We start from the raw sequence: 10,167 nt of genomic DNA, 5'->3' as shown, positions 1-10,167 counted from the left end.
AAAAAAATTAAAAAAAAAAAGAAAATTGGGTCCATGTCATTACCTACTTACAAACCTCTCAAGAGTTTCCAATTGTCATCAGCCCACAACCCTGAAAATTTTGGCCCCTGTAGACCCATCCAGGCTAATTTTCTAACTCTCATAGGTTACCAGACATTTCAACAACACTAAAATTACTCTAATTTCCTAAAGGAGGAAAATAATAGTACTTACCTCAGGGCCAATATGAGAATTAAATAAATCTATATAAGAAAAGCACTTAGAATAGTGACTTGGCACACAGTAAGTATCCATAAAAGGTTATGTTAATAATAACAATGGCAGCAGCAGGAAGATGATAAGTAATATAATAATTGACAATAATAAAAACAACTTCTAGCCCCCATCCTTTAGTGACACGACTCAGGTATAAGCACCTGCAAGAAGTGTGAAGTGCTGCTTAAACATTTACCAAGAACTTACTATGCACCAGCACCATGAATTAGGTGGACAGAGATTCTGTTCTACCCTTATTGCTGCCTTTTTCTTCCTACACTGACACTCAGTGTGCCCGCCACACTCAGAGCACATGGAGGGAAGTGGGAGGAGTCACCTCTGTGAAGCACAGACATGGCAAAATGTATGGCATAGTAGCACTCAATAAAGACAAATGAACTGAGACTTGAATCTCACAGACAATTCCAGACCACAAGACAAAGCCTACCACACTCTCACAGCCATTCTCAAGGTGGGTTTTGGACATAAAACATATTTATTTGTCCTTACCAGATCAAGGCCTTTTTAAAAGGCATTCAGAAGTTGAGCCATTAACACTATCACTTACTTTTTTTCTGTTTCAGTGTCCTGATTTCATCTTCACTCTAAAAGAGAAAAAAAAAAAAAAACTTTAAGAAAACTGACCTCTCATATATTATCTAAGCTTCACAAGTAAAAGCATTTTTTGAGCCAAGTTTAATTCTTCCAAACCATAAATTTCTTTACATGGCGTATCTTCTTCAAACAGACAGATGATACGAAAGCCAGAATAATAATTTGCTAATGACATCAAGTTTAAAATGAAGTTCTAGATGGAAGACAGTATCTCGATTAACTTCCTTTATACCTAAATCATCATAACTTCAGGTAACAAGTATTTACTGGCTAATAAAAGTCATGAAAAGTATACCACGGCAATTGAGGTTAAACTCAAGAAGACACAAAATGCCCATTCCCTGATCAAACCCTTGTTGTTGTTGTTATGTGCCGTCGAGTCAAACCCGACTCATAGCTACCGCTCCTTGGGTTTCCGAGGCAGTATCACTACGGAAGTAGGATTGCCCAACCTTCCTTCCGAGGAGTGGCTGGTGGGTTTGAACTGCCAGCCCTCTGGTTAGCAGGCAAGTGTCTTAGCCACTATGCTACCAGAGCTCCCCTGATCAAACCCTAGAGATACCCTTAGAGATACTATATAAGAAGACTGCTGACCAGAACCTAACACAAAGCTATGAGAAATCCCTGGGAAGCAGATGGTGATAGAGTGCCAGTATGGAAAAGAAATGGCAGCTTAGAGTAGGAGAAAGCCAAGTGGCACAAACAGGGATAAACTGAAGGAATTTCCAGTTGTGTCCTGTTTTCTCCCTACAATCTTGTACAATATTTAGATCATGGCCCACCCATTACTATTCTGTGATAGGGAGAATAGCAGTGACAGTGCTAGCTGGAGACAGCAAGGTACCTGCTGGACAGTATTGGGCATGGTATTGACAATAAGAAATATCAGCAAGTTGGCCAACATGGGAGTATTCCCTCCTTATCCTGTGATCATAACTTGTTATAAGTTATCATCATAACTTCAGGTAACAAGTATTTACTGGCTAATAAATGTCATGAAAAGTATACCATGGCAATTGGGGTTAAACTGAAGAGGACACAAAATGCCTGTTCCCTGATCAAACCCTAGAGCTGCACAATTACAAGGATGGCAGATTGGGAAAAAGTATGTCTTCTGTGAGGTATTTGAGACTCTCTGAAGGGCAGAGTATGGGGAAATGACAGCTCCAGGATGGGAAGTGGTTGACCCCTTCACCCCTGGTACATATTACTAGGAAAAAAAGATGATGTGGATGAATGTCGTATAAATATCAGCATCCATCTATGAGGAGTTCCAAAAAAAAAAAAAAGATAGAAACAACAACAACAACAAAAAAAAACTTAGGAATTTCTCAAAACTTAAGATGTTAAGTCCTCAGAATGAAAGTACTTGTAAAATGCTAAAAAGGCTGGATAAGAAGAAAACTCACATCTAGGTATAGTGTAGTAAAATTTAAAATGTCAAAAATAAAAAATTCTAAAAGCTTTGTGGGAGAAAAAGCAGTTCACCTAAAAAGGAACAAGAAACAGAATTCAATAGCAATAATGGATGCAAAACAAACAAACAAACAAAAAACAGAAACAATCAATATATAGACTATGCATATCCTCTATGCCTACTTGACATCTGAAATACAAAATACAAAATGTTTTGAAAAATAAACCCAAGTCTGGAAACTAAAAAAATAACCTTACATTAAAGAAATAGGAGAAATTACAAAATATTGATAGCTGCACAATGAAACCAACATATGTGAGAATTATGGGATGCAGCTAAAACAGACCTAAAAGAGATAGTTACAGCTTTGAATACACACAAATATGAACTAAACATGTAAGCAGCTAGAAAAAAACTAAAAAGTAAATTCTCCAAATCAAGAAGAAACCAGCAAAATAGCTCACAAATGTAACAACCATTGAAAAACTAAACACTAGCTCTGTGGAAAAACTAGTCAAATAATTTTAAAAGCAGAAAAAAATCAAACATTTGAAAATCCTAGATGAAGTTCATATACTTTTGAAAACATATAAAACACAAGAAGAGAGAAAATCAATAAAGAAATTGAAATGGCAATCAAAATCTTCCCACCTCCAACCCAAGCTCTATAAACTTGATGGTTGTACCAAGTTTTACCAAACTTTCAAGAACACAGTGTTTAATTTATACAAATTTTTCTAGAAAAATTAAAAAATAAAAAAAGGTACCTGACTCATTTTATTAGTCTAATTGAACCTTGAAATTATAACTAAAGAGAGTATATGAAAAGAAAATTATAGGTCAATTCATTTATAGCTATAAATGCAAAATCCTAAATAAAACAGTAACCATACTAATCCAACAGTATATAAAAATAAATAGGTATCTTGCAATCAGGGTTCAAAGGAATACAGAGATGGTTCAACAACAAACATCCATCAATGTAATGAAAAAATTTATAAACTTTTCTACTTAGTAGATGCAATTAAAAGCATTTGATACCTTCAACAGGTTAGGGCGAAAACTGAGTAGTAGAAGAGAATTTATTAAACTTGATAAAAGCTATCTACCAATACCAACAGCAATGGAACAAGATAAATGTGCCAGCTGTTACATTTCTGTGACTGTTGAACACTGCACTAAGGATCATGACTAAACAATTAAGACAGGCAACAGAAAAAATTTCAAGGATGGAAGAGGCCAAATTATACCTGTATTATTTATAGATGTAACCAGCTACATAGAAAACTGAGTTGTTACTGTTGTTAGGTGCCATTGGGTCGGTTCTGACTCACAGCAACCCCATGCACAAGAGAATGAAACAAACACTGCCCTGTCCTGTGCTATCCTCAGAATGGCTTAAGCCCATCATCACAGCCACTGTGTCAAACCATCTTGTTGAGTGTTTTCCCCTTTTTCACTGACCCTCTACTTTTCCTAGTCATTAGACTATTAACAAAAACAGTTCTTCAAAATTGCTGTAAACAATCTCAACCAAAATTAGCCTGTAATCTATACCACCACCAAGAACCATAATGTATGTAGGAAGCAATTTAAGGAAGAAAAGTACACATTTTTTATTAAAGAAAAACAATGAAAACCCTGAAATTTTTTCAGATTTTTGACTTACTGTGCTCTTAAAATTATTTTATTAGTCTTTTCAAAGAACTGGTATTTAATTTTACAAATGACTGGTGTTACTTACTAGTAACTGTTTCTTTTATTCATGGGTAGGACAAATTAATATTGTAAAGATGTTGATTCAAAGCAGTTATAATGGAAATCCCAATAGAATTTCTAGGGGACAAATGATTCTCAAATTCACATGGATGAACAAAGGTCCACAAATAGCTAAGACAATTTTGAAAATGAAGAACTAAGAAATCATCCTATTTGAAAGTAAGATGCACTACAAAAAGACGGTAACAAAACAGGTGTGGTACAAATAATACAATGGAACAGAGCAGAGCTCCCAGAAACAGACTTGTATATATGTAAGCTTGGTATAAGACAGAGGTGGCATCTTATACCAGTGAAGGATGGATGCATTAACAGATTCATGTTGAAAATAAAGTCAGGTCCTACTGGGCACCATACATATTGCACACCTAAGGTCAACAAAAAACAGGTCAATTTAAATCAGCAGACCTGAATGACATCGAAGAAATATAAATACATGTATAAATGATGCACTATAGAGGGATTTAAAAGCTTTTTCAAAACTCCGCTAGTACTCAGTAGTGACAGAATCCTTATTTCTCAAACCATCCCCTTTATCTCAAAACTTTATACCTTCCCTTTATCACTTTGTGCTGAATTCTGGAAGTATATCTCAATTCCATTTCCCCTACAACAGAAGAAAAGGAAGCATTTTTTTCTTCCTGGGAAGGGAATGGACCAACAACCTATAATTAACAGCACTCTTTCCTCCAAGGACAATTTTCCCCATTGAAATGCTAAAACAAATTAATCACTTACATCCAGGCTACTTTAACAATAACCAAAGCATTCACTTCCCATAATGCTACCTTTGAAATAGAAATTAACTTGGATCAATTTAAATATAAATACATCCATATTTGATTTCATACTACTGTAGGATAGGGATAAGCTGAAAGCACACAGACATACCAATTCTTTTATTCGTTTTCTGTGTCTACTATGTGGATTGTTCAGATGACTGGTAAGATCAAATATTGTTGGTATAGCATTATCTCGAAGAACTGTCCTATAAGGACTCTGAAAAAGAAAACCGTTAATAAGAGATGGTCCCTAAGAATGTACTACATATAAATCAAATTCTAGGTTAATGATTTCCCCACCACTCTTTTCAATTCCAGCTCTGAAGTGTAGTCTTACAGAGTTTGATCACGTTCATGTTCACGTCAGCCTATTATTGTGAATCTTTTAGCATTTGCTCTGCAAATTTTATGATTATAAATTAAGGAATTAAATTGATGGTAGGCATAAAAACAAAATGTATTTTGCATATATATTTCTAATTCAGCCTGCCAGCTATTTTATCTGTTCTGTCTTTTCTGAGTCTATCAAATCTATGCACAACAGGCAGAAAAGTTCCCCAAATACCCACCCTCTCATATGTTCTATAGTAATGCTTCCCTCCTTTACCTACTATTCATTCTATTTTTGCTATTAGTGAGAAGCACCAAGGCACACTGAAAAGAATTGGACTAGGACCCAGGATACCTAGGAACTAGCCCAAACTCCACCAGTGACTCACTATGAGACCCTGGCTAAATTACTTTCCCTTTTTTTGGACCTCAGTTTCATATTCTGAATAACATTCAGGTATTGAACCAGACCATTTCATAAAGTAAAATCATCACATACCAATGATCATAATGCTTGCCTTTTCAGTTATACCACCATCTGCACTTTTACATAATCCACTTACTTTTTTAGTTAATACTGTCTTAAGCAATGTTAATGATTTGGTGGGCTAGTTATATTTTTAATACATATTATAGAACTTCTAAAATTAAAACTGATTCATGTGCCACCTGAAATCATCTCTCACATCAAAAGTGATATATATAATCATATTTTTTGCACACAGTAAGATATTTCTAAATTCTCTTTCAGTTCTAATGAACTTATCTTTTAAGAATGATCATTTTCTACCCTAATCCGATCTGGCTAGGAGCTGGATGCATACTTAGTTGGTGACAGTCTTCCACAGCAAGTCCAGAGGAGGCCAGGTAGGGATACAAAATATATTAAGAGAGGGAGTAACAGCTGGATAACTGCTACTACATTCCCCCTAGCTAGTCCAAAGAAGCAGTTCCTTTAATTTCTTCCTGAATTTTCAATGACTAAAGACAAAGAGCACTTCATTTTAAAAGTTTCCTTATAGAGCAGTGATTGTTTCAAAACTGACATTAAAGCATGTTCCAAGATATACCAAATAAGAATAACAGGTAAATTTTTTTCACCTGAGGAAGGGAGGTTTGAAAGGCACAAAGGGAAAATATCTAAATGTTGTTATCAGTTCCATCCAGTCTATTCTGACTCACGGCAACACCGTGTGTGCAGAGTAGAACTGCTCCATGGGGTTTTCAAGGCTGTGACCTTATGGAAGCAGATTGCCAGGCCCGTCTTCTGAGGCACCTCTATGTGGGTTCAAACTGCCAACCTTTTCACTAGTTGAGTGCTTAACCATTTGCCCTACCTAGGAATATCTAAACAGAACACACTATCTTTGAGCTTTATTTGCAAATAATAAATTAATTTTGCTAAAGAGAACACTTCCTAGGGTTTTTAAACACATTTGGGATGAATTTATACTTAAATTCATTACTTTGTAGTTTAATTCCATGCTTCACACAAAACACAAAGAAAAAAATCTGACTTCTTAATGCCAGATTCTAGAGGTAAACCAATGATCTGGAGTTTACTGGGGAGTTTGAATCAGGGATTAATAAAAGACACAATCGTTGAAGGGAGCAAAAACTATTATACCCAGGAGGTGTTACATTGGAGTAAACTGTCAATGTCATCAGACAACATGTATGTGAACTGCTATATGGAAAGTGAATTTGCTCTGTAAACTTTCACCCAAATCACAATTAAATTAAAAAAAAAAACAAAAAACTACTATACCCAAAGCTTCTAATCATTCCCACTAAACAAATGTCTCAAAACTAAGTAAATACATACAGAGTTGACTCTTGATATTTTGTCAACTACAGTCATGTGATGCTTTACCTTCACAATACATTCTGTGAAATACAATGTTATATGATTTGGATGTTGTATAAATACTGTATTATATTCAGGCAGTCCTAGGATTATGAACAAGTTCCATTTCTAAGTCTGTGTTTAGGGCAAATATGTATAAAAGTCTAAGTAGTTAGATACAGTTCATATCTAACATCAGTTAATCAAATGTTTGTCTTAGTATATAGTGTACCTTTCTATCCATAAAAAAATTAAAGAACACTTCCAGATACACTAAAATATCTTTAACATAATACAGTAATAATAATGATGGTTTGATGAGTCACAAAGTAGCTTATTTGTTATTATAAATGTACCAAAAATTTTTAATATAATATGATTTATAGAGGTTGGGACCAAAGATGTATATGCAGTTAGAAGTTGACTGAACAGATGTTATGTAGCAAATGACTATATTAAAAAGGAGGGGAAGAATAAAACATTTGATGAATTTGAAAAATTCATTACTTGCAAATTTGCTATTTGCAAATAAGGGTTAAAGATATTACAGACCATATAGTAGACTATATAAGTGAAAAACATTTGATTTTTCATAAATATTTATTTATAAGTACACATGCCAAAAAAGGCTATCTATTGTCAATTGAGATACACGCTAATTTTAAATCAGCATCCAGATTTAATCATTAATTGCTGAATTCAGGTTTGAGCATACAATTCTCAAAATCATCTTACTCTAGCATCAGAGATAATAAAATACTTGGCTTTAAGCAGTCATGAATGTCTACAGATGAGATCTTAAACACCAAACTAATGAAGTGAAAACACTTTTTTGTTGCTGTTAAATTTTACTTGGATGAAAATTTACAGAGCAAATTGGTTTGAAGTGAAAACGCTTTTAAACATTTGCATATAGCTAACAACTAAGTCAGTTTTTAATAGCAACACCTTCTTCATGTGTACAGGGAACATTTTCTCACATTTGGATTAATTTATTCAAGATTCAAAAATCACTTAAGAAATGTAAAAAAAGAAGGCAACAAAAATAACTCATCTTTCTGTTTTATGCTCTGACTAAACAAGAATATGAGAGTGAATTATATTTTAAATTTCTCACATTAATCTTGTTGAAATTATCTAATTAAGAGACCATATTTATTACCAAGATACAAATTTTAAAAATGCATATGGCTTGTAAATTTAAATAATAATTTGGGATATTCTTACTTAATGTCAGGAACATAAAAGTACCCTGTCTTTTGAACATATGAAATCTCTTATTTTGGTTGATCACTATTCCCTTTTAACAAAGTAAGGTAAAAAGATCCCTCAAATATTTGTGATTAAATTCTTGAACCGGAATTGGCTCACCTCCCAGTGACTTCACAAGTATCTGCTTCAATTAATTTTGAGAAATAAAATAACCCAATCATTCTTTAGTTTTCTGATGCCTCTGCAAAATGTATCTGAAAAAAATATCAAAATAAATTGCTGCATAACATATATAGTGTACCTTCTACAAATCAAGATTATGTCTGTCCCAATATCTGAGATGATACATCAGTTATTCCTAAACAAGAATATATGTTTAACAAAACTATCTTCCTAGTCATTAAAGTGTTTTGAGTTTGCGTCACTTATATCAAATCTGCCCTATTTGTGCTTTTTTTATGAATCATAGCAATAATAGAATCACAGAGGATTAAGTCTTAAGACACCTCAGAATTATCTGGTCTAATCGCCTCATTAGAAACTGGGGCCCAGAGAGGGGAAGTGACTTTGGCCAAGCTCACACAGAAGCAGTCAGGTGAAGAAACCCATGTTTTGATGTAAAATTATAAATTACAGATAGAAAATTTTTTTTCCACATTACCTATATGGTTTGTCCCTTGTGTTATCTAGCACATATAAATCAAGGGCTGGGTCTAACATTAAATATTTTTAAAAACACAGAAAAATAAAAACAAATGACTTTCATTCTTAGATTTCACTCAAAAAAAGCCCTAGAGAAAGTACTCTAAGTAAGAACACTAAATTTACCTTAAATAAATACATACTTTTATAACTATATAAATTTTGGGAAGTCTACACAAGAAGTTGAAATTGGTGAGTAGGAATAGGGAGGTAGGAAAAAAAAAATCAGGCTTTTAAGCAAAAATAGATACTATTCAGCTCAAATATGTCTTCCTCTTAAAAATAAACGTGACGACACAGAATATCTTCCAATATTAACAGATACATATTTACATTTCCAACTGGATATTGAGTGAGAAAGTAAGAAGCAGAAAGGACAAAACACAAACAAAGCCCTCCTATTACTTACAGTTCTACAGATCATAGAAGTCTCAAAATGTTTGGCACATAATCGATAATGTTTATTAAGCTGATCAGGTGTTTTATCTTCTAAATCGGCTCTCCTACAATTCTCCACCCACTTCTGGCATCTACAAATAAAACCAAAATACAATCATGGAATATGAGCTCTACATTTAAATTTCAGTGTTCAGTTTGAAGGCAAATATATATTATGAACAATGGGTATCTGCCTCTACCCCCCAAGAATACAACATAATTAAAATTAAGAAGGTGATAAATAACATGTATGAAACCAGAAAAAAAAACCCACCAGAATTTAAACTTGAGTCTTCTAACTCACAAGACATTCTAACATCAGAGAGGACTCAATTTATTGGTACAAGCAAAAAGTTGACCAACCATGGGACCAACAGTCTAATAGTCCCCTCAAAATTTCAACTTAAGCAATTGACACAATGCTGTCACTGTAGAAAATTAGTAAGTAAGTACATGTTGTATAAATGTTGTTGTTATGGGCTTTCAAGTCACATCTGACTCATAGTGACCCTATGTACAACAGAACAAAACACTGCCCAGTCCTGTGCCAACCTTAAAATGCTTGCTATAGCTAAAATCATTGTTGCAGCCACTGTTGTCAATCCATCTTGTTAAGGGACTTCCCCTTTTTCGCTGTCCCTGCCCCCCCCCCCAGCATGATATCCTTTCTCCAGGGAACGGTCCCTCCTGACAACATGACCAAAGTGAGACAAGTCTGGCCATTCTCGCTTCCAAGGAGCAGTCTGGCTGCATTTTTTTTTTTAATTGTGATTTGGGTGAAAGGTTACAGA

The sequence above is a fragment of the Orycteropus afer genome, unplaced genomic scaffold (genome assembly GCF_000298275.1).
Source record: "Orycteropus afer afer isolate SDZICR_OR568_19922 unplaced genomic scaffold, OryAfe1.0 scaffold00074, whole genome shotgun sequence".
NCBI classification, from domain to species: domain Eukaryota; kingdom Metazoa; phylum Chordata; class Mammalia; order Tubulidentata; family Orycteropodidae; genus Orycteropus; species Orycteropus afer.
This window is presented reverse-complemented; position numbering follows the sequence as displayed.